The sequence below is a fragment of the Vicia villosa genome, unplaced genomic scaffold (genome assembly GCF_029867415.1).
Source record: "Vicia villosa cultivar HV-30 ecotype Madison, WI unplaced genomic scaffold, Vvil1.0 ctg.000759F_1_1, whole genome shotgun sequence".
NCBI classification, from domain to species: domain Eukaryota; kingdom Viridiplantae; phylum Streptophyta; class Magnoliopsida; order Fabales; family Fabaceae; genus Vicia; species Vicia villosa.
Genome location: NW_026705340.1, coordinates 96503 through 121736, shown reverse-complemented (window position 1 = coordinate 121736; position 25234 = coordinate 96503). Strand labels below are relative to the sequence as shown.

Below are 25234 nucleotides of genomic sequence, written 5' to 3'. Positions count from 1 at the left end.
TATGAATTTATGTGATGTGTGTGATGCTTTGGTATTGTGATTAATGATGTTGAACTATATGTTACAGACTTATCAGCTTTTGAACTCGGATGAACATGCTAATTTCCTCCGCAAAAATAACAAGAAGCCTGATGATTACAGACCTGATATCTGTCATCAGGTTGGTTCAAAAATGTTTTTATCAGTTATATTTTCTCACTACTTTCTGTTATTGAGTTTGATGTTTATGTTATGCTTCTTGGTTGGTTTTAAAATGGTTGGGCTCAAAATGATTAAATTCTGTCTTGTCCTATGTTTAAATTTAAATGTATTGACTTGTTCTACTTTCAGAGAATATACAATGAAGGTTTTGAATTTTCTAGTAATAATTTGGCTTAAATGTGATTTTAGTTTCCAAAGTAACATAATTTTTGCTTTTAGGACACCAATTTTTTGTCTCATTTATGAAAATGTGTCAATTTTGATTCTGTAGCAACTCTATGTTTTGAGAGTCCCACATTAGATGAGATACGGCCTGAAAAAGTGTTTATAGGCGGGAGACATCCCTCGTCTGAAAAAGTGGTTTTAAATTTCTCAAACTTTTATTTTTTTTAATTTTAAATTTTTTGGTTAAAGTATTTTTCCTGGATTTTATTTGAACATCTCAGTTTTGTTTGAAGATGATGATGAAGGTGAAAAAGAAGTTTAGGGAAGATGTAGAAATTGAGAAAAAATTGGTTGGTAATGGTGGTGCACTGTTAGATACAGTGGACATTCAAAATTCAATGGCTATTTTTTTTAATAAGATCAAACGGCTTAAATTAAAAGAATTATTGAGATCTATGGTGGACCACATGTAATGTTGGTGCACCTAATACATTTGGTGTTAAAAACTACCAGAAAGGACCATTGTGACTAAGGGTTAAGGGACCAAAATGAAACTTTTTTCTTTAAAGGACCAATTTAAAACCAAAAATATCTTTAGTTAAGGGACCAAAATGAAACTTTTTTCTTTAAAGGACCAATTTGAAATCAAAAATATCTTTAGGGGACTAAAATACTAATTAAGTCTATTTTTTTATTTATATTTGAAAATTCTAGGTATCTATTTTTCTATGCATTATGAGATATTTTGGTTATGAATTTTGTATGATTATGCATATTTTGCTATGCATTATGAAATGTTTTGGCTATGAGGTTTTGTATGATTATTAGTAGTCAAATGTTTTTGCATTGTTTTTTTGGTTATGAATGCATTATGTGTTGTTTTTATTTTTTTAAAAGAACATGAAAATATTTGTTTTTTTTTTAATAATAAGGGAAATAATAACGTCATACTACTGTCAGAATTTTGACCAAAAAATATAATTTTTTTTGTTAATATTCGATATCCGTGGATTTCCGCAAGCACCGTGGGATCTGTCAGCACCGTGGGGATCTTTGGGGACTGGGATGGGCAATTAAACCTCTTCCTTATAAAAGTAGCTTATACATAAACATTTATATGATAAGCACTAAATGTATTTGTCCACGATGGAAAATACATTTCAGTCATGTTTGAATTGTAGTTTCTTACTTCATTATGTTTCTTGATTGTAGTTTCTGAGTACCCTTTAATTGCTGCTGCTACCTGTATTGCAAGGATTTGTAATTCCATTGAGGGAAAGTGGAACATATTATGATTTTGCTTCTTCTATTTATGCAAGTATATATATATCTTAATTTCTCAAGGTTAAATCCTATTTTTAAGGGAAAAAAATATTGATTGGTATTAGTGTATGTCACGACAAATGGCAACTATTTTTATTCATTCGATTTTATATACTTTTAATTTATTTATTTTAATATAATAAAGTTGATTACTACTAAATTTACTATTCTTTCCTTATCCATTTTAATAATATTCTAAGTTTTATATCCTTCGTTGTAATTCACGAAATAAATTATAGAAAAATATATAGAAAGAATAAGATAAATACAAAAAAATATATATATGAATCTATACATAAAATTAAGATAATATTCTAAATTTTATATTTATCTTTGTAATTTCACTAAAAAAAGTTATATAAAAAAAAAAAAGAAGATATATACAAGGCAAAATACCCTTTTCGTCCCTTAACTTTATCTTGGGGTCCATTTTGGTCCTTTAATTTTTAAAAAGTTCAAATAGACCCCTTATCTATTAAAAAGGTGGCACGTTAGTCCTTTCCGGCTATTTATGCAAACTGACGTTAAAGAGTGTATACGTGGCGCATTTGACATGTATGTGTTTTGCACGGGTGACAGGTTACGTGACATATGTTATTATCAAGTTCCAGAAAATTCTAAAAATTATTCACAAAAATTGTCCACACCAAGGTTTGAACCAAAGACATTATGGTTAATACACACTTTAACATACGTGGCGCATTTGACATGTATGTGTTTTGCACGGGTGACAGGTTACGTGACATATGTTATTATCAAGTTCCAGAAAATTCTAAAAATTATTCACAAAAATTGTCCACACCAAGGTTTGAACCAAAGACATTATGGTTAATACACACTTTAACATACCACTAGACCATGTACAGTTTTATTGATTTTAATTTCTTCTTTAACTAATTTAACTACTACAACCATTTTATCTCAATCACCCTAAAAAATCTGCACTATTATTATTATTATTATTATTATTATAATAATAATTATTATTATTATTATTATTATTATTATTATTATTATTATTATTATTATTATTACAATTATTATTACTATTATTACTATTATTATTATTATTATTATTATTATTATTATTATTATTATTATTATTGTTATTATTATTTCTATTATTAAAATTTTGGAATAATAATAATAGTTTTATAAAAAATATTTAACTGAAATTTAGAAAGAAAATGTCTCTATAATGCGCTTACGCTATACACATGCACCGTGTTCATTATTAATAATCATGATCTGGCCTATGGGTATAGTTTTCTACATTATTGTGACACTAGCAGTTACATTAATATATTCATTTATGCATATTATTATTCAAAAATTCTAATAATAGAAATAATAATAATAATAGTGATAATAATAATAATAGTAGTAATAATTATATTAATAATAATAATAGTAATAACTGGAATAGTAATAATAATATAATAATCATAGTAATAATTGTAATAGTAATTATATTAATAATAATAATAATAATAGTAGTAGTAATAATTATAATAGTAATAGTAGTAATAATAATAATAATAATAATAATAATAATGCATATTTTTTAAGGGTGATAATAATAATAATAATAATAATAATAATAATAATAATCTTTACCTATATATAAAGAGAATACCACAATTTGGACTGGCCTATTTTCATTCCCATTTTATCCTTTAAAATACATATAATTTACTTATTAAAACAAAATAATAAACTAATAAAAAGATGTAATTTATTAAAAATGAACGTGGTAATCCAACCTGACGTGTATAACTCTTAGAGTTAGTTTTTCCAACTTTTTATAAACTTCTCTCCCAGTATAACTGCACAAGGGTAACCGCATAACATTACTGTAAATTTATCAGTTCATTTCATATTGGTAGCAACTTAAAAAGTCACTTTCATGATATTTCATTACTTATTGTCTGTGCAAAGTTATTAAAGAAAACAATATTCTTCATCGTCTTTTGGTTTGCCATTCTTTTGCTTTTTATATGTTTTTTTTTAAGGTTTCATTGTTTATAAGATTGAAAGAAAATGAACTATCATTTTCTTCGTTTAAGATTAATGTTCTATTACTTCTGTAATGATTTTTTTTTTGACAAAACTTCTGTAATGGTTTGAATTGCAAGAATTTAAAAATATTTTGTTTGGTTGTTATTATTAAAATCTTAGTACGTGAATTCTTTTCTTTTTACAATGTACAATATTTCTCATTTTGTTGAAAAAGTTTGATTCTCTCAAATATGTGTGGGTTCTGTAACAATAAATAATGAAGATATAATATTTTAACTGACTTTAAAAATTTCCATTTTTACTCTTTAAACATATAATTGCTTTCCTATTTTATTCTTTAAAACGGCTAAACAATTACAAGTTTTTTGTGTCACTATCACTATATCTTTGAGAAAGGTTTAAATAAAAGAGTTACATCTATTATTATTAACAAAAAAAAGTTACATCTATAAAAAGATGAATAAATAATAACTAGGAAGAAAAAAAAGAAAACGTTTAAATAATTACCTCTATGTATCAATTCATCTTTTTAAATTTGAAATTATGAGGAATTAATTTTTCCAAATCGATAAATTCAGATAAAATTTAAAATGCCCATTGATCCTATTCTTTATTTTCATGGTTTTAATATACGAATTATATATGTGTAAACAAATATATATATATATATATATATATATATATATATATATATATATATATATATATATATATATATATATATATATATATATATATATATAACCCTATCATGGTTGCTCTATTGAGTGTTTATGCTATTTAAAAATATTATTTATGATTTAATAACATTTAATTTAAGATATTTTTTCGATTATGTGTCTATCTATCTATATCTTAATTTAATCGTACAATCATTATCTTTTTTACTTAATTAAAAATTAAAATAGTTTTATAGGTAGAAATTTTAAAAGAATGGTGAGATTTTTAATACAAAATAATAATTTATAAGATAGTTGTGTAATTTCAATTATGAAATATTATTTTATATTATTAAGAATTACATTATTAGAGATAGCGTCCTGTTTGTCTGCTTTTTATTGTGTGCATAAGCATAAAAATATAAATGAATATTTGTTATTTGATTTTAATTTAAATAATCTAAAACTATATATAAAGGAGATAGGGGATTTTGGACTGGTTTATTTTTCTTTCTATTTTGCTCTTTAAATATTACAATTTATTTAAAAGTTAAACATAAAACACTAATAAAAAGATACAGTTTTTTAAATTAGAAAAAATTTACAAAATTAATTGAAGATTTGTTCTATGGTGATTGTTATCAAAAATTGTATTGCACATTTATAACTACCTTTTTATTTCTTCTCTCTATCTTTCTTTTAAACGTTTTTCTTTCTCTTTTTGGTTGGAGTTGTTTCTTTCATTTTGATTTTTTATTGTTCTTGCTTTTATTTATTTAGGAGAAATAATTTCATAAATATAGAGTAAAGAGACTGCAATTTGATGAGGGTGAGATAAACCCTGATTAAATTGCAAGGATAAATATATTATTTTCATATTTTTTTATTTGTTTGTGTTAATTTTTAGTATTTATTTTATTATGTTTTGTTATATAAACTTTTAAATGAAGATGACATATAATTATGTTTTTTATATAGTTTTGTGTTTGACACGTTTAAATTCACATATAGCACAATAATTATGATTTAAAACTATTTCTATTTTAGTTTCCATCTTTGAGATTTATTCCGTCTTTCAGTTTTTTTCTTACAACTTATAAAAATATTTGACACAATTTGTAGAAAATGGTGTAGATGAAAATTCTGGTGCAAGTACTATATTTTTTTAGAGTGGGAGAGGAAGAGAGAGGGGGAGAGAGGGAGGGAGAAATGGAGTGAGTGAGAGAGAGAGAGAGGAGATGAGAGGGAGATGAGAGGGAGATGAGAGAGGAGGGGGGAGAGAATGGGGGAGGGAGAGGGAGATGGGAGAGGAGTGGAGGGAGAGGGAGAGAGGAAGAGAGAGAGGGAGGGGATTGAGAGAGAGAGAGAGAGAGAGAGAGAGAGAGAGAGAGAGAGAGAGAGAGAGAGAGAGAGAGAGAGAGAGAGAGAGAGAGAGAGAGAGAGAGAGAGAATGGGGGGAGGGAGAGGGATATAGAGAAGGAGGGTTAGGGAGAGAGGGGGAGAAGGGAGGGAGACTTTATTTAACATTTAATTTTTTAGAACTGTTAAATTGATCTCAAAAACACTTTTTTTAGTGTTAATTACTCAAGTTTCGGTAGTAAATTATGAAAACATATTTAAAGTGAATATTTTAGCATATTAGTTTTTTAAAAAAAAAAATGTATTCAAATAATATTTTTTTAAGGAGACATATGTGAAAGCATCATAAAAGAGGTGCTCTCTCAATATAATTTTGTTAGTTTGAAATCAGAGTAAAATAAAATTACTATACTCCCCCGGTCTCAAATATAAGCAAATTTGCAAAAAAAACTCACCCTTTAAGGAGAATGTCTCAATGCATTTAATTCTTACTCTCTTTCTAATTCTACCTCTATTTTTGTAAAAAATTGTAGGGGGTATTTAGAATAGTGACATTCAATGTAATAAATATTGATTTTTTTTTGCTTATATTTAAGACCATAGATTTTTTTTTTGTTGCTTATATTTGAAACCGGAGGAAGTATATAAAAAATTCACTAAAACATTTTTAAAACATACATTTATCATTTTGATTTTAATTTTCTAAATTGCTCATATATTTTTCCCTGCTGTTTTAAAAAAATACACATTTATTTTTCCGTGCTGTGCACATTAAAAAAGCGGACAAACGGGCACGGGAGTGCCCGTTTGAACGCTAGTAATAATAGTAGTAATAATAGTGCAGATTTTTTAGGGTGAGAATTATAAAATGGTTGCAGTAGTTAAATAAGTTACAAAAGCAACTCATAACAAGAACGCTGAACATGACCTAGTGGTTTGGTAAAGTGTGTAATAACCATAATGTCTATGGTTCAAACCTTGGTGTGGACAATTTTTGTAAATAATTTTTAGAATTTTCTGAAACTTGGTAATAACATATGCCACGTAACCTGCCACGCGTGCAAAACACATACATGTCAAATGCGCCACGTATACACTCTTTAACGTCCGTTTGCATAAATAGACGGAAAGGACTAACGTGTCATCTTTTTAATAGATTTTAACGTCCGTTTGCATAAATAGACGGAAAGGACTAACGTGTCATCTTTTTAATAGATAAGGGGTCTATTTGAACTTTTTAAAAATTAAAGGACCAAAATGGACCCCGAGATAAAGTTAAGGGACGAAAAAATGTATTTTGCCTATATACAATAAAACAAGGGTCGTGCTAACATGTGCCCTAAGGGCACATGTTAAAAGCTAAATGTAGAAATTTTGTCTAAGAAATTGTGCATTGTTTTTATAAAAAGTTGATAATTAATGTTTTATTACATTTTCCGATACTAATTTACTATATTTAGGTTTCTTAACATGTGCCCTTGGAGCACATGTTAGCGTTATCCATAAAACAATTATACATGAGTCTATGCATAAAATATAAGAACAAAAAAAATAAAAATAAAGATTATAGTTAAATTTAATCATAAAAATAGGATTATATTCTAAATTGTGTATCCTTCATTGTAATTTCACTAAAAAAATATAGAAAGAATAAAATAAAAAGATTATATAAGAATCTATGCATAAAAATAGAAACAAAAGAAAACCAATAAATTTTTAAAAAAAAAGATAAATACACGCATAAAATAAATCTACTAATAATATATTAAAAGAAACTAATACTAAAAAACCTAATTTGTCCTCAGCTATTTTAATAATATTTCAAATCTTCTACCCTTAAATACAATTTTACCTGAAAAAAAAATAGAAAACATAAAAATAGAAGAGAAAAAAATTAGTTAGAAGAAATCTCTATCTGAATTAGCATAAAAGGAGAATGATTATTAAACACATAATTAGTGGAAGAATACTATAATTATACTAAGAACATAAACAAAAAGAGAAATAAAAATAAAATCAAAACATATAAAAAAGAGAACAATAAATCATTAAGTAGAGGAGTGAAACAAAAAATATATAAATAAATAAATAAGGCTGCATAAAGTTTAAAACTTACTCGATAATAACAACTTTATGGTGATAGAGGTTCCGTAACAATAGCAACTTCATGGTGATATAACCGTAACAAAATCTCTATATTAGCAATAATAATGTAACAAAACGAACTAAAATAATAAATCTGCAAATCAAACATAGATAAATAAAAAATAACTTATAGAGACGAAAATAAAAAATTCGCTAATTTATAAGACCAAAAGTGCATTTAAGCCTAATAATAAAGATAATATATGAAGAGTTTTTTTTTTTACGGTAATATATGACGAGTTAATGTGCAGGTGTTGGGAGAGTTTTATGGTAGTTTTGGTAGCTTATTCTGCATGGGTTTATCCCTTTGAAGTTGCTTTCATGCATTCTTCTCCAAATAGCAAACTCTGTAAAGTGGACAATATTGTTGATCATTTTTTTGCCATTGATATTGTTTGCCATTGATATTGTTATGACATTCTTCGTCGCATACATAGATCGAACAACTCATCTACTTGTGCGAGATTCCAAAAAAATTGCTGTCAGGTAATTTCTAATCCATTTTTATACATATTTTCTTTTTTTTTTAAATTTATTTTGCAATCTAGAATTTTATACATATTTTCTTTTTTTGATAATTAGAATTTTATATATTGTGTAGTAAACGCCAATTAGAAAAAAATGATAAAAACAATTCAATACTTTTTGCAAAAAAAATAAAATAAATCTCAGTTGTATACCACTTAATTATTTTAATTAACATTATTTATTCGGCAATCTAGAAATATTTATGTAAACTCCTAAAACAATTGATATTTTCCAATTAGAAAAACACAGAATAATGGATATTCTTTTATGAAATTTTCGGGGCTTACATCTTTTAGAGTGTTCAGTTAAATTTTTTTGGTTTATTTTTCTCTTGGGCTTTGGCTTCTTTTTTTTAACCGAAAACCATAAATTCTTTAGACCTAATTCTACTGATAAATGCATATATTGTTAAGTTGAAAACGAAATTTGTAAAGTTTGGTTCAACTGATAATATTGTTAGACTGAATATTTTTATCTGAATTTAAACTCAAAATCTGTTAATTGTGTGTATAAATTTATAGTGATAATTGTCGCTTTGTCTATTGACAAAAACATAAAAATATGAAAAAGTGACGAGAACAATTTAATGCTTTTTGTCCATAATAAACAGGTTAATATTTTACTATTCTTAGAAAATGAATCTCAGAAGTAAGAAAGTATTATTATTCTATTTTTATGGAAAAGAAAGTAAAATTATTCTGTGAAACCTAAATAGAGTATTATTATTTATTCTAATGAAAAGGATCAAAAGTTCCATTTCCATTAAAAAAAAAATATTATTCCTTGTCTAATTCATACGTGAGGGATTGATTGTACTTATTCATTTTCCTAAATCCCAAATTCATATATTCTGGGAGAGGCTAAACATTATAGCCTAATTCCAACCTAAGTTTGATAACATTCATATATTCTAGAAAATTAAAGTGGGCCAGCCAAATTCAAATAGAGGGCCCAGTAATCTAAAGCAATCAGGATGATCCATAAATGTTAGAGCCTCTGTCCAAAAATAGTTGTTGCAGCCATGTCACAAAAGATTGACTTTAATTAAAGATTTATTATTATACAAGTAAAAACAAAAATAAGAAATGTCATACTAACTTACGAAGCCAAGGGTAACATCATATATTCTTTACGGTAGCTAGTTTATAAAATAATTCATTCATCATATTCACACTGGATTAATAATTTGCATCATTTTATTTTCAAAAAAGAAAAATTGCATCATATTTTTATGAATTCTTCACAAGGTTCTCAATCTTTATCTTTTAAATTAATGATCCACTCATTTTACCATATAGTTTTGTAAATGTATGTTAGAATTGATCCAACTGCATTCATTTACCTTGCCAGGCTTGAGAAAGACATCAGGTTCAACTATTTCTGGGTCAGATGTGCTAGGCTTCTTTCTGTATGTCACATTTATTTTCGGTATAAGCTTAGTTATAGCCGATAAATATGAAATGTGTGATAAAATTAATGGTTGAACTAGTTGATAAATTTTGGTGCAGGTAACACTTTTTTCAGTTCATTGTGTCGGGTGCTTGTATTACATGCTAGCTGATATGTACCCTCATGAAGGAAAGACATGGATTGGAGTTGTGATTCCAAACTTTAGAGAGACAAGCCCTCGAATCAGATATGTTTCAGCCATTTACTGGTCCATCACTACCATGACAACTGTTGGTTATGGTGATCTTCATGCTGTCAACACCATGGAAATGATTTTCATTATTTTCTACATGCTCTTCAACCTTGGTCTAACTGCTTACTTGATTGGTAACATGACAAATCTTGTTGTTGAAGGAACTCGCCGCACCATGGAATTTGTAAGTATTACATTACTATTTTTTTTTTTGACAGAAAGTATTCATTACTACTTCACATTACAACATAATTTTCTATTATAAGATATAAACTTTAGATTTTATCAAAAAAAAAAAAAAGATATAAACTTTAGATCATGAACTATATAATTTGAATTATGGTTACCAAGAGATATATTAGGTTATTCACGTGCTGCTCGTAGACTACTACAAATGCAAGAGATTACACACTAATGTTTCATGTCACAAGAATTTCATGACAACATTGTTTACTGCATATGATTTTGTTGCAGAGAAATAGTATTGAAGCAGCATCAAACTTTGTGTGCCGAAACCGGTTGCCTCCAAGGTTAAAGGAACAAATCCTAGCTTACATGTGTTTAAGATTTAAGGCAGAGAGCTTGAATCAACATGAACTAATTGAACAGCTACCAAAGTCAATTTGCAAAAGCATCTGCCAGCCTTTGTTTTCTCCAACTGTAGAGAAAGTCTATCTCTTCCAAGGCGTCTCAAAAGAAATCCTTTTGTCCCTAGTAAGATACTATATTTTGATTCTTACACTTATATTGATGATTGTCAAAATGAATAGATGAGACCCTGTTTGGATAAATAGCTTAATTAATCGCTTAATTATAGTATCAACGTGTATCATGTAAGTGCTTACGTATAAGCTATTTCTATAACAAAGATAAAACAAAGTCAAACTATTTTCATAGAAACTGTTTTCACAAGCTATCATGAAGAGCTTATGGAAATAATAAAAACAGCTCATGACATGTCATAAATTTTGTTTTTAAGAGCTCTCACAAACAGTAGCGCAAGTGATTATGTCAGTAGATAAGTTCAAATAAGTCAACCCAAACAACCTTATAAATTGTGAATGTGCTGCAGGTTGCAAAAATGCAGGCAGAATACATACCACCTAGAGAGGATGTTATAATGCAAAATGAATCACCAGATGAATCACCTAGGAGAAGTAGAGATCATTGATAGTGTTATAGAGAAAGAGAGAACTTTAGGGACTCTAACAACAGGGGACATGTTTGGAGAAGTTGGTGCACTTTGTTGTAGGCCTCAGAGCTTTACCTATAGAACCAAGACTCTCACACAACTTCTGAGGGTGAAAACCAATACTCTTATAGAAGCAATGCAGATTGCAGATTAAAAAAGAAGACAATATACTAATACTCAAAAATTTCCTTCAGGTTGGTTACTGTCTTGGCTTGTGACTTGTGAGTAATTACTAGTCATAATGATGCTTATGGTTTCCATTCTAAAGCTCAATGTATAATGTGATTCAATTGCAGCATTTCAAGCAGCTTAAGGATTTGAGTATCAAAGATTTAATTGTGGAAAATGCGAAAGAAGACGACCCTAATATGGCTGTGAATTTGTTAACTGTGGCCAGCACAAGTAATGCTGCTTTTCTTGAAGAGCTTCTGAGAGCAGGTCTGGATCCTGACATTGGAGACTCAAAAGGGAAAACTCCATTCTTAAAATCAAATAAAATATCTAACATTTAAAAATTGATATTGCATCTTTGGTATCTACCCTGTCAATACTTTTGATATTTTAACCTTTTAAGTCTCATGGGATAAAGCTTGGATGATGCTGATGAAAATGGATTGCTACTAGCATTACATCTGATTTGGTACTGTGCAATGGTCCAAACAAAACCCAAAATATATGATCAAAAATTTTCAGGTGTTCACAATCTTTGGTTCATACATCAGCAGAAACCGTTAATTTTGAACATTATTCTAATAAGAAATTATAACATTCATTTTCAATGAATAAAGAGGCGTGACTTAATATAATGTATTGCAATATTTGAGGATTTAGTCACCAAAAATACTTCGGAAACATAAAAGTCACCTTTTCATTGAGCATTGCAGTAAACTTCTTCACATCATTAATGTGTTCTTCCCGTTCATTTGATAAGGTTGTTTCAATATTGTGTAGCTCCATGTTCAATTCAGAGATTAATTTCTCTTTCGCAATTAAAGAGTTCTCAAGTGCATTATTTGAGTCTATATTGTCACTGCAAAAACATAAACAGTAATGTAAGACTATTGCTCAAATACAGAAGGAAAAAAAAGAATATCCGAGTGGTATTAATGAAAAGTATGCATATATAGATAATCTATCATATAAGAAAATTAGTGGGAAACTCGTGCGTCCGCACGGGTTCTGGTGTGGGTTGGACCGAACTTATCAAATACATATAGTATTAAGTAGAGTTGTCAATATGGGCTACCCGGCCCTAAACGGGCCGGCCCTAGCGGGTCCTGAGCTTTTCAGGGCTGGGCCAAAAAGGCACGGTATAATATGGGCTCGAGATTTACTACCCGAGTCCGGCCCTAGATGGGCTTCGGGCTACCCGGCCCTAAATGGAATTTTTTATTTAAAAATATTAAAATAAAAACTCCATAATATTTATTATAAATAAGATTAAACATATATAATACATTTTTAAGTACTATATTATCTCTTATAAATACTATGTGTTTTTAAATACAATATATGTCTAAATTGTATAAAATAATACTTGAATATGTATTATAAGAGAAAAACTAATATAATATGATGAAAAAATGTTGATTATATTAATGTATAATATTTAAAAGAGAAAAATTGAATAAAATAGAGATAAAATTTAGTGAAGTGAGAAAAATCAATATGCTATTTTGAAGTAAGATAATATAAATATTAATATATTTTTTTAAAATTTATAATTATGCGGGCCTGATGGGCTACCCACGGCCCATATGGGCTAGCCCTAATGGGTAGCGGGCTTTTTAGGGCTGGGCTTTTCAGGGCCTGAAAAATATGGGCTCTAATTTTAAGGCCGAAGCCCTATGATTTTTCGGGCCTGGCGGACCGGCCCATATGGGCTAGCCCATTTTAACAGCTCTAGTATTAAGTAAAAAATCGAAGAAAAAATTTTATATGAAATTAAAATGTAAAAGTTATATTGTTTAAACAAAACTATTAAATTGATAAAAAAAAATTAATAGAGTTGTAATAATAAAATGGTTTATAAAATTTAATAAATTAGAGAAGAACTTGAACCGAGCCAAATGTTATGAGAAGTTTCAAATTCTAAAGACAATCATTATAGTTCATACTGTGTACTAAGAAACACTAAATAATTTGGGAGTAATACATATAAAAACAAAAATTGGACTTGTATCACGCTGAAAGAGAAATTACTAACTTAACAAATATATTTCTCAACAGGTTTTGTTTTGTTTTCCCTGCTAATCTGTACTTGAACACAACAGCTCATACAAACCAAGTGAAATTGTTTTTATTCATCAGCTACTTGCAGGAAAACTTTGATTTCTTGGAGAGTTGGAGTCCAAACACAAAGCCACAATTACTACGGGAATCAAATAAGTGAAATTGTCCTATTTAAATATTATTTAGATTGTATATAAATATTTTTGTTCCAGCTAAAAATGCGTAGAAAATTAATATAACTGTCCACCAAAATCATGACAAATGTTTTTAATACATAAAAGGTTTAATTAAATAAGGTCACTTTTTATGTTATTTGCTTCAATTGCATATATACCGTAAAAACTTATTCAACTTGAAGGTTTGACAATGAATATTTATAATAACTTTTTTTATATTATTTGACTGTGAATATTTTGCCGTTTATCAATATAATTAAATAAACCTTTTATATACTAATTAATAGGTAATATTAAAAATATAATTCTTAAGATATTTATAAATTCTTTTATTGGCATAAATAATAAATTACATGTTTTGGGACAACTTTTGCAGCACCTTGTATCAATAACTTCTGCAACACCTAATGATTTTTCAAAACATTGGACTTGTACTTTGTCAACCAAGAAATAATTTAAATTGCTTTTTTAGATAAAGCCAATAACATCAAGTTGTTAAGAAAGACGAAAGCAAGAGTATAAAAAGTCGTGGTAATATACTTTATGATCCAAACCAACCTGATGGCCTCTGTTAGACTCCAAACTTTGAGTTGAGCAAACCTTAAGCAAGAACTGTACTATGGTTTCAAAAGAAATTTATGGCAACATCTTCTTCTCCATGGGCAAGGCACTGTCTTGATACATATTATACTGCAAACCAAGAATCAGTTGCCATACAACTACATTCCATGCAGCAAAATTATAAGGATAATACAACTACGTGTGAATCAGTTCCCATAATATTATTGAGTTCAAGTGCTCCAATGAGATAAATAAAGCTAGGCAATCAATATTATCTTAATGACATCCATCAAACCAGTCTTGAATTGTAAAACCAATAAGAATTATTACCGTCTCGCTGTCGAACACGAAATCGCTTCAGCTCTTACCATAATAACAACTGTCAAAAAGGTTTTGACCATCATTATATAGGATGTCTTATATAACTCAAAACTTCAACTTCATGATTAAAATTTTCCCTTCCTTGAGCTGCATTTGATTTCAACAATTTGATAGTAGCCTGCGTATGATCAAGTTCACATCTGAAAACAGGACCATACCCTCCTTCACCAATTTTGAGACTGTCTGAAAACCTTTGTGTAGCAGCAGGAAAAATCATACAACTACATACATAAATTGATCCACAAAACTCCAGTAGTTACTGTGGCATTTCATCAAACAATACACATGCATAAATGAAAGAGAGAAGAATAGATACCAAAAGAATCATCAAACTACATGCCTAAATTGAAATAAAGAAGTTCCTATTGAATACAAAGTTCAAAACACATTGACTATAAGAAATATATTATTATTAGAACAATTGCTTGTTATTAGACAGGGAAATGCAGAATCACAGTTTCTACCAAGTTTCAAGTGCTTAGTTCTCTTCCATCCAAATAATCATTCAATAACTCCTTGATATCCAACTATTCCTTTTTTTATTTGATATTGATACACCCCACACATAACTAATTAATAACTCTAGTTACATAATACACACATCTGTAGTAACTGACTCAAGTTAGTGAAATAAAATTAACAAAAAGGATCGTTTGACTTATCTTTTAATTACTCCGCTTACTCGCCGGCCAAATCTCCTGTCGTGTCGCTCGATCTGATTATTATTGTCTTCAACAACCTGAAAAGTGGAAATCATACATGATAAGATGTTATACACAATTCAAAAGAGTAAATACCATAATAGTTTCCATCGACCTCAAGCACATCGATCTGCATCACTTAAATGAAACTTCAATTAGCAGCTGAGCAACAAATTAAGACAAAAGAGCAGCTATTACAGGAATGATCAATTCAATGTTAGCTTCAAATTCAGACTTAAGATAAAAACTTTGATTTTCAATCATTTATGAAGAAGACAACCAAACGAAAATTTGCTCACTTGACTTCGTCAAGTAGATGGAACAATACCTTCACAACAGCAAATAAAGATTAAACCTGAAAAGATGGAACAATACCGATCTCGACATACCATTTTAATTTACGCTGGAGCCTCGAGATCATACGGTGAACAGCTTCATGAAGTAGTCGCGGTAAACGTGCACCCACGAATGATTCAAATACACCTGAGAAAACAAATATGTAAAGATAAGTGATAAGTTCTCAAGTAACTCGTAGAATACCGGTTCAAAACAAACATTACAAAATTGCATCAAATCAAATGACAAATAATTTTATTTCAATAACGGTCGGATTAGATTCAAATTAACAATTCATTGTTAATTTATAAAAGTTGTGAAAAGCTCCAACATAACCATAACTATCAATAGTTGCAGTAACAATAGGCTATATAGTAAGATGAAACAAATGTTTGTGGCCATTCGGTTTTGAATTGAGAAGTGACTGAAGAGCTTTAACAACAATTGTCACGTTTATTGAACACAAAGTGCTGCAATTGTTTCCAACTACATATCCATATAAAACACCAATTACATAACACTCTCATCGAGATTAATATAACAGAAATAAAAAAGTGAACAGTAGCGATTGCTTTCAGCGGATACTCGTTGTTTAGTTTAGGATCTGTGATAAACTACTTAGTGCAAATTACACGCAATTATTGAATGAGATATCTGCCTGTGAAAAGCTATTAAATTACACGCATAATGTCACAATATACTGAAGAGCTCTTAATAATAACGATATCGGCGAGTATAGTACGGCAAGATCAAAAAATATATCTTGTTTCAATAAAAGTAATTTCAAATAAAACATTTTAACGAAATAGAGGAAGAGGGTCAGGGAAACCTTCTGGGCCGTTTTAGAGTGGTTATGAACATCACGAGCCGTCTTCTTGCGTTTCCGCTCAAAGTGATCGAGAAGGTAGCCATAGTCCCGTTGTAAATGGTCCATATAATCTCCTTGAGGCTAAAATGATACAATCAAACTAACCATTAATAACAGCATAATACCAGAACAATCACAAAACTAACCTAAAGAGAAGACAGTCCACAAATCCAGAAAGAGAAGAAGCAGATCCAGAATCAAAACCATAATCTCACTTTTAGTATCAAGAACTATTAGTACAGCTACACAAAGTCATCATATCAACCACAATCACAAAAACCCTAACCACAAAATCATCATATCAACCACAAAACCATAACCACAACATCAAAACCCTAACTTTAAACAGAAATAAAAAAAAAACATGATAAATTTATCGTTTTGGGAAGGGTAATGAATTTTAATTCTCTTTAAAGAAAAAACATATACATGAAATCGTTTAAGAGAAGGATGAGTACTGATTCTCCACAAATATCTCCATTTGAGATCTGCCCCAAGCGGAGTACATGGCTGATGTTCTCGCGACATTTCCGACATAACCCCAAACTTCACCAAATCATCAGTACAAATTCTATAAAAGAGGAAGAGAGGGAAGAGAGAAGAAAGAAGAGGAAGAGAGGGAAGAGAGAAGAAAGAAGAGGAAGAGAGGGAAGAAATAAAATAGAGAGAGATAGAGAGTCAAAGAAATAAGCCGAGAGAGAAAGAGAAGATTGTATCATTTTTGAATTAAAGTAAAATTTACTGTTGGGACAGAGGAGAAATCTGCAACATTTGTACTCATGAAAATTTTATGGTTCAGTTACATTACAATGCAAATTGGATATTATACATATGTGGCCCAATGGTAACACAAACAGACCAAACCATTAGTTTCAATGTAGCCAAATTCTGAATTTAGTCACAAAAAGTAATTTTTAGACACATTTTGCCCCCAAAACAATTAGGTGTAATTTTTTTAGCAAAGGGCAATTGAGTATTTTCCAGGTACATCTGTTTTCGTATTTTATAGATTATATATTCTGAAAAAGACTAAAATACCCTACTTGCTCATAAATTTGCCACGTGGATAGCTTAATCATCTCCCAAGTCATTTACTTATGTTTTTCTTCTATACCATCAAAAGCTATTTTTTAATTCTTTCATGTAATATTATTTTTTATTCAAAACTATTTTATGAACTGCTACAACAACTTTTTCTTTCACATCAACACTACTTTTTTTCTTTACCCACTTCTTTCTCCTATCACTTCTTCTAATCTTTTTCTACTTTTTCTTTCTTCTTCCCTCATACACAACTCTTTGCTACCAATTATAAATTTGGTTTTCCAACAAACAAACTACATCCCAACCATAAATTACAATCTATATTTTATTATGTTAAAATAAAATTATTAGTTTATAATATCTATAATATATTTCATTTATTTATTTTGAAATTAGAACATATTTTTAAAAGAAAATACTTTTCACTTCATACTCACATCAAGTTTGAGGAAATAAATGCTACTTCATCCCTTCTCTAGGCAAAATTTTCGTTTTCAATAAAAAAGGAAATAGAACTTTTGTAAACTTCTTATTTGTATTTATTTTAAATATTTTCTTGAATTTATATAAAGAATATAAATTCAAAAATTTTATAAATAATTTTTAAACTAAAAGAAATATTTTAATTGAATTATAAAAGGAAATTTTAGATCAATTTATCAAAACAAACAAAAAATTTATTTAAAAATTTATTTTATGGTTGCTATTGTATTTTTTTAATGAATAGTTTTATTTTTATATTCTTAGTAAATGTGTGATCTTAATATCTATTTTTAAATTAAAAACCAATGTTACAAAATATAACGAGAGACCCACACACTAACACTATTGATTCAATATTTGTTTCTTCTATTTTATTTTGCTTGAAGTTTTATTATTAATTATAAAAATTATAACAAGTTTAGATATTTGTAGTGAGTTAATAAATTTTGTTTTTTTAAATCATATAAATTATATGAAACGGAAAAAATGTGACTAATGATCCCAATATTGAATCTAATGTTTTTGATTATATATGACCAAATTATAATCTATCATTTTTTAAAACACCAAATTAAAACAAGGGTTAATACCATTTTACCCCCTGTCATATAGGTCTTTTCTAGTTTCGCCCCTGTAATTTTTTTTTTTTGAAAAACAACCTTGTCATTTCAAAATACTAACTTTTTAGCCCCTAAAGTCAAAATCCGCAGGAAAATTTGCAGGTTTCCTGCGGATTTTCTTTCGGATTTTCCTGCGGATTTTTACTTTAGGGACTAAAATGTTAGTACTTTGAAATTACAAGATTGTTTTTCAAAAAAAATTTTTACAAGGGTCAAAATCAGAAAAGACCTATATGACAGGGAGGTAAAATGGTATTAACCCTTAAAACAATTATAAAGGGAACATAAAGCTACTGATCAAAATATAAAATAATAATGGGAACAAGTTTACTATTGAGTCAAATATTTTTGTGAATAATGTCAAAATAACGGGGGAAATAAATTTATTGATTAAAATATTAAATAATAAAAATTCATTCAATATTTTTTTTATTTTATCTAGAAAAATATAAATCCATAAATTTACTCTTTAAATGACTAAAATATCAATATTTAAAATTTTATTTTTTATCCAAATATTTTCATATAGGTAAAACAATTTATTATTGATTTATCCAAATATTAACGGGAACATGAAGTTACTGATCACAATATTGCATATTAGCGGGAACATGGAGTTACTGATTTATTTGTATTGAATATTAACGGGAACATGAAGTTACTAATCATAATATTAATTTTTAACGGGAACCTGATGTTACTATTAAAATATTGAATATTAAAGGGAACATGGAGTTACTGATCAAAATAGTGAATATTAACGGGAACATGAAGTTACTGATCAAAATAGTGAACATTAACGGAAACATGAAGTTACTGAAACAATATTGCATATTAACGGGAGCCTAAAGTTACTTATCACAATATTGCATATTAACGGGAACCTAACGTTATTAATTACTCCCTCCGTTCCTTTTTAAGTGTTGTTTTAGAAAAAAGCTCTTCAACCAAGATATTGGATTATTAGAGTTACTTTTTCTATTATACCCTTATTTATTTTTCTCTTTCTAAATAAATTCAATCATACACTCTCTTTTTCCAATAATTAATTGAAAATTTTGAGGTGGAGTTATTGAAAAAATAAGGGTATAAATGACAAATTATGACATTAAATTATAAAACGACACTTAAATAGGAACAAAAAAAATCATCTAAAATGACACTTAAAAAGGAACGGAGGGAGTATTTGTATTGAATATTAGCTGAAATATGAAGTTACTGATCATAATATTGAATTTTAACGGGAACCTGGACTTATTGATTAAAATATTGAATATTAATGGGAACATGAAATTACTGATCAAAATATTGAATATTAGCGGGAACATGAAGCTACTGATCAAAATAGTGAATATTAACGGGAACATGAAGTTTCTGATCACAATATTGAATATTAACGGGAACCTGAAGTTACTGATTAAAATATTGAATATTAACGGGAACATGAAGTTACTAATCACACAATATTGAATATTAACGGGAACCTAAAGTTGTTGATTCAAATATTGAATATTAATGGGAACATGAAGTTACTGATCACAATATTGAATATTAACGGGAACCAAATATTGAATATTAACGAGAACATGAAGATACTTATCAAAATATTGAATATTAACGGGAACATGAATTTACTTATCAAAATGTTAATTACTTTTAATATATATTTTTTTCTATTAAAAAAATTTACACCTGAAACAAATGCACGTCCCGTACTAGAACCCGTGTGAATGCACGGGTTTATTACTAGTATATAGATAAGAAGGCAGATGGACAGAAACAAGTTGACTACCCTTATACCACTGAAAATTTTATGTATGGTATGTTCATCATATAAAGAATAATTATAAGAAGTCTTTCTAACGAGTATCCTAGGGGCTTTAATTTAAGAACTCTAAATAAAGAAGTTATTCTGTAAAAAAGTTAACTACTTCAATTTTCAAGATATTGAATACACATACTTCCATAAAAGCTAATTTTTTATATTTTCCTTATAAGAAAGCTAAGAGATCAAGAAGGGGTGAGCGAAGTAAGAACTCAAGTTTTTGACGGATCACCAATCTTAAAGAACCAAGAAAAAAATAAGTTTTAGGATTTAAGGAAATATGACGGGGTCAAAGTAGAATTCCTCTTTGTGTTGGAGTGCTCTAAGAGAAGTTAAAGAAACCCTCTACTACTATTATCGTTTACTATCAATAAAACACCCTATCTTCCTTAATTTCATCTACTCATTCTCCTTTTTCTTATGTTCATTTATCATTTCGGTTTGCAGTTTGGAGGACTCCTAAGTTTCTACCATTATACTAGTTGTATAGCTCAATGCGGTATAAAAGGATGCTAGTTATATTGCTCGGCAAGCCATTCCCATAACTTGAACTCAGATTCTTTCCAACAATTATCTTTGGTAGGAAAAAGAGAAAGAAACTTTAGAGGAAATACATATTGGAATACGTAGTAAAAGGATGCTAGAGATGGATAGTATGGCTATATTTAATTCTCAAACTCAAAGCACAGTTTCTTTTTATAGAATTTGTCGGATAAGACAAATCAATTTCATTTTATAAATGATAAGAAACTCTTACAAACAATGAGAGGCCTTCCCCAGACTTCATATTCTGTAACATGAAATGACCACATGCTAATGAAAGATGTAGATTAAGCAATCAGGTTTAATTTACGTACCGAGAACCAAATTCTATAAGCCTCATCAATGGAATTGAGCTGCTGCCAAGCTTTGGGATCCTTTTCAAGAAATGCTTCAAATGTCCCAAACTGCATAATACCAAATAAGCAAGTAAAAGCAGAATCAGTGAGTTATTCTGATGCAACAAGACCCAGCCTCATCACATTTTACCTACAGAACCAAGACTCTCACACAACTTCTGAGGGTGAAAACCTATACTCTTATAGAAGCAATGCAGATTAAAAAAGGAAACAATATACTAATACTCAAAAATTTCCTTCAGGTTGGTTACTGTCTTGGCTTGTGACTTGTGAGTAATTACTAGTCATAATGATGCTTATGGTTTCCATTCTAAAGCTCAATGTATAATGTGATTCAATTGCAGCATTTCAAGCAGCTTAAGGATTTGAGTATCAAAGATTTAATGGTGGAAAATGCAGAAGAAAAGGACCCTAATATGGCTGTGAACTTGTTAACTATGACCAGCACAAGTAATGCTGCTTTTCTTGAAAAGCTTTTGAGAGTAGGTCTGGATCCTGACATTGGAGACTCAAAAGGGAAAACTCCATTGGTATGTATGCTCATGTCTATAACCTTCATGCTCTTATTCATTCCTTTTTATATTTCTTAAAATCAAATAAAATATCTAACATTTAAAAATTGATATCGCATTTGTGGTATCTACCCTGTCAATACTTTTGATATTTTAACCTTTTAAATAGGTTACTTTGTATGTAGAACAACACTTCAAACCGATTAAGTGTTTGGTGTCTGTCATGTATTAGTGTTTGACACCGACACATGTAATTACATCCAATTAATTTTATTATGTTGCATTTATGACCAATGTCTATATGTTGTGTTTGATGTTTGTGTTTGTAATAGTGCTTCCTAGGTTACTTCCTTCCTTTACTATAGTTTTGATCATAACAACTTCAAAACTACTAAGGGAGTATCAAACAACTATTTGTCAAAACTATCATCTTGTTGGTTTTTGTGCAGCACATAGCAGCATCAAATGAGCATGAAGAGTGTGTTAAAGTCTTGCTCAAGCATACATGCAGCATACACTCTTTCTGATCCATACAGAGCAGGAAATCTCCTATGCGTAGGAGCAAAAAATAATGATTTAACAGTAATGAATAAGCTTTTAAAACAAGGACTAAAAGACCGACATGGCATGACAACTATACAAATTTCTATGGCAGAAAATCTTGTGGACATGGCAGATTATCAGCTTGTGATCTTGTGAATACAAATGCTAACCAGCAAACTATGTCTGTCAAATTCATTAGTCAAGGAAATAGTACCATATAACATTTTCAATTAACAAAGAATATTAACCTAAAACTCATTTCTTCATCTTCATTTTATTATTCTCTTTGTCCTAATCAGCATCAGTACCCCTCTTCTTCCTCTTCTTAGAGGCATTTTCAACATCCATAACTGGTGTTGCTACATCTGTGAAGACAATCTTTCTACAATTTGGTTTTGATGAAGACAAGATTTCAATTGCAAAAGGAATGGATCAATTCATATGAAAGCATAAAGATTCAAGTATTTCAAAAGAGCTTAAACTTCATTGATCAAAAATATTAAGGTATATGATATACAACTCTCTTAATGCATAAACAAGTGTTCTCAAACATTCATACATGATCCATAATACTTGCAAAACATTAGAAAATCATTCAAGCTTTTAAAAATATGTTTTTAGTGTTTTTTGCATGTGGGAACCGAGTTCCAGTTTGGAGGAACCGGTTCCCAGTTCCCTCTGCCCAGCAATTTGTCATTCATCATGTCCAGGAACCGAGTTCCACTTTCTGGGAACCGGTTCCCCAGTTCATATTTTCAAATTTTTGTAACGTTACATATAGGGAACCCGGGTTCTGGTTTAAGGGAACCGGTTCCCACGTGAATTTTTTCAAAAATTCAGATTTCTTTTCATTCTTCAAAAGGTACCTCTTCATCTTTTATTCTTGCATCCTTCCATACAAAATAACCATTTGTAAAGGTGTCTTAGAGGCTATATATTTCAGATTTTTCAGATTTTATTTTTTACCTCTTTCATTCAAATAATTCAAACAATTCAAGTGTCCATATCTTTCACAAAAATCATCAAGTGTCCATACTTCATTTTTATTTGAAACTTTGTTCATACAACTTTCACTCAAATACCAAAGTTTCATATCATACATCCATTGAACACTTGTTTATCATTAAAAGGAATTGTATGCTTGAAAGGGAAGATCAATCCAAGATTGATATATTATTCATCTTCATAAATTCTTGTATCATTCAAAAATTATTTCTCCTTACTATCCAGGATTGTTGGAAGTAAGTGTTGTGTTTGAAGAGGATTGTTCTTCATTCACATTAGTGTTGTTTTGGTCTTAAAGGTGTTAAGAACCTTTGATCACCCTATAGGTTAGATAGTAGGCATAGGCTTGTACAATAATTCTAACTATAGTGAAATCTCTTTCGTGTTTGAAAGGGGACTGGAGTACTCTCGGATTGTGAGGGGAACCAGTATATATCGTTGTGTTCTTTATCTTTCCGTATTTACCGCTTTCATCACCATTACCAAGATAAAGATACAAACCATCAAAAGCCTTCAAACACTTAACCAAAAATAAGGACAAGTATTCTAAAAACCGTATAAATCTTTGAAAAACCTAATTCACCCCCCCTCTTAGGCGCACTCTTATACTTACATTTGGCATCAGAGCAAGTTATAGGTAACTTGTTCCTAAAGATCCAGAATGGCTTCCGCAAATCAAAAACCGGTTTTCAAAGATGGTGGTTCTAACAACAAGCCTCCATTGTTTTGTGGTGAATATTTTGACTTTTGGAAAATCCAAATGAAGGCTCATCTAGAAGCACAAGGAGAAGAAGTTTGGGAGGCTGTCCTACAAGGTCCTCATGTTCCTATAACGGTCGTTAATGGTGTTGGATCGGAGAAACCTAAAGCGTCATGGGATGATAATGATAGAAAAAGGGTTCTTGCTGACAAAAAGGCGGTCAATCTTCTTCATGGTGCTCTTAGTATGGATGAATTCTTCCGAGTATCAACATGTACAACATCAAAGGAAATTTGGGATACTCTTGTAGAAACTCATGAAGGTACCGCTGAAGTTAAAAGATCAAGATTGAATACTTTAAGCCAAGAGTACGAACTGTTTAGAATGAAGCCCGGAGAAACTATTCTCGATTTGCAAAAACGATTCGTACATTTGACAAATCACTTGAAGGCACTTGGTAAGACTCTTACTACCGAAGAACTTAATCTTAAAGTGCTCAGATCTTTGACAAGGGAGTGGCAACCAAAAGTGACGGCGATATCCGAAAAGAAGAATTTATCAAAACTTACTTCCGCAACACTATTTGGAAAACTTCAAGAATATGAGACAGAACTTGGAAGATTGGAAAAACATGAGAACTTAGAGAAGAAATCCAAAGGCATTGCATTAAAAGTAGATTCAAAAGAAAGCAAAATGAAAGATGCATCGGATGAAGATGAAAACTTCTTGCTTCTTGTAAAAAGGTTAGGCAAATTTTTTAATAAAAATAATATTGATAATACTAACTATGTCAAAAGAAAGAAATTCTCAAAGCATAAAGATAAGGAAGCATCCACTTCATCACAAGAAGTTACATGCTATGAATGTGGGAAACAAGGACACATAAAGCCGGAATGTCCAAAGCTTTCGAAGAAGAATGGATTCAAAGGAAAAAGGGAGTTCAAAAATAAAAAGGCTTACATAGCATGGGAAGATAATGAAGTAAGTTCCTCATCGGACTCCGATAGTGACGAAAGTGCAAACCTAGCACTAATGGCATCACACCACTCCGACGATGAAGAAGGCGAGGTTAGTTATGATGATTCTCTTTTTGATAATGGTGCACAAGGTGCAAT

General features: G+C 29.5%; 1 pseudogene; it reads left to right on the top strand.

The window, feature by feature from the left end:
• Positions 1-25234, top strand: part of LOC131631032 (potassium channel AKT2/3-like) — a 52271-nt pseudogene that overhangs the window by 1623 nt on the left and 25414 nt on the right.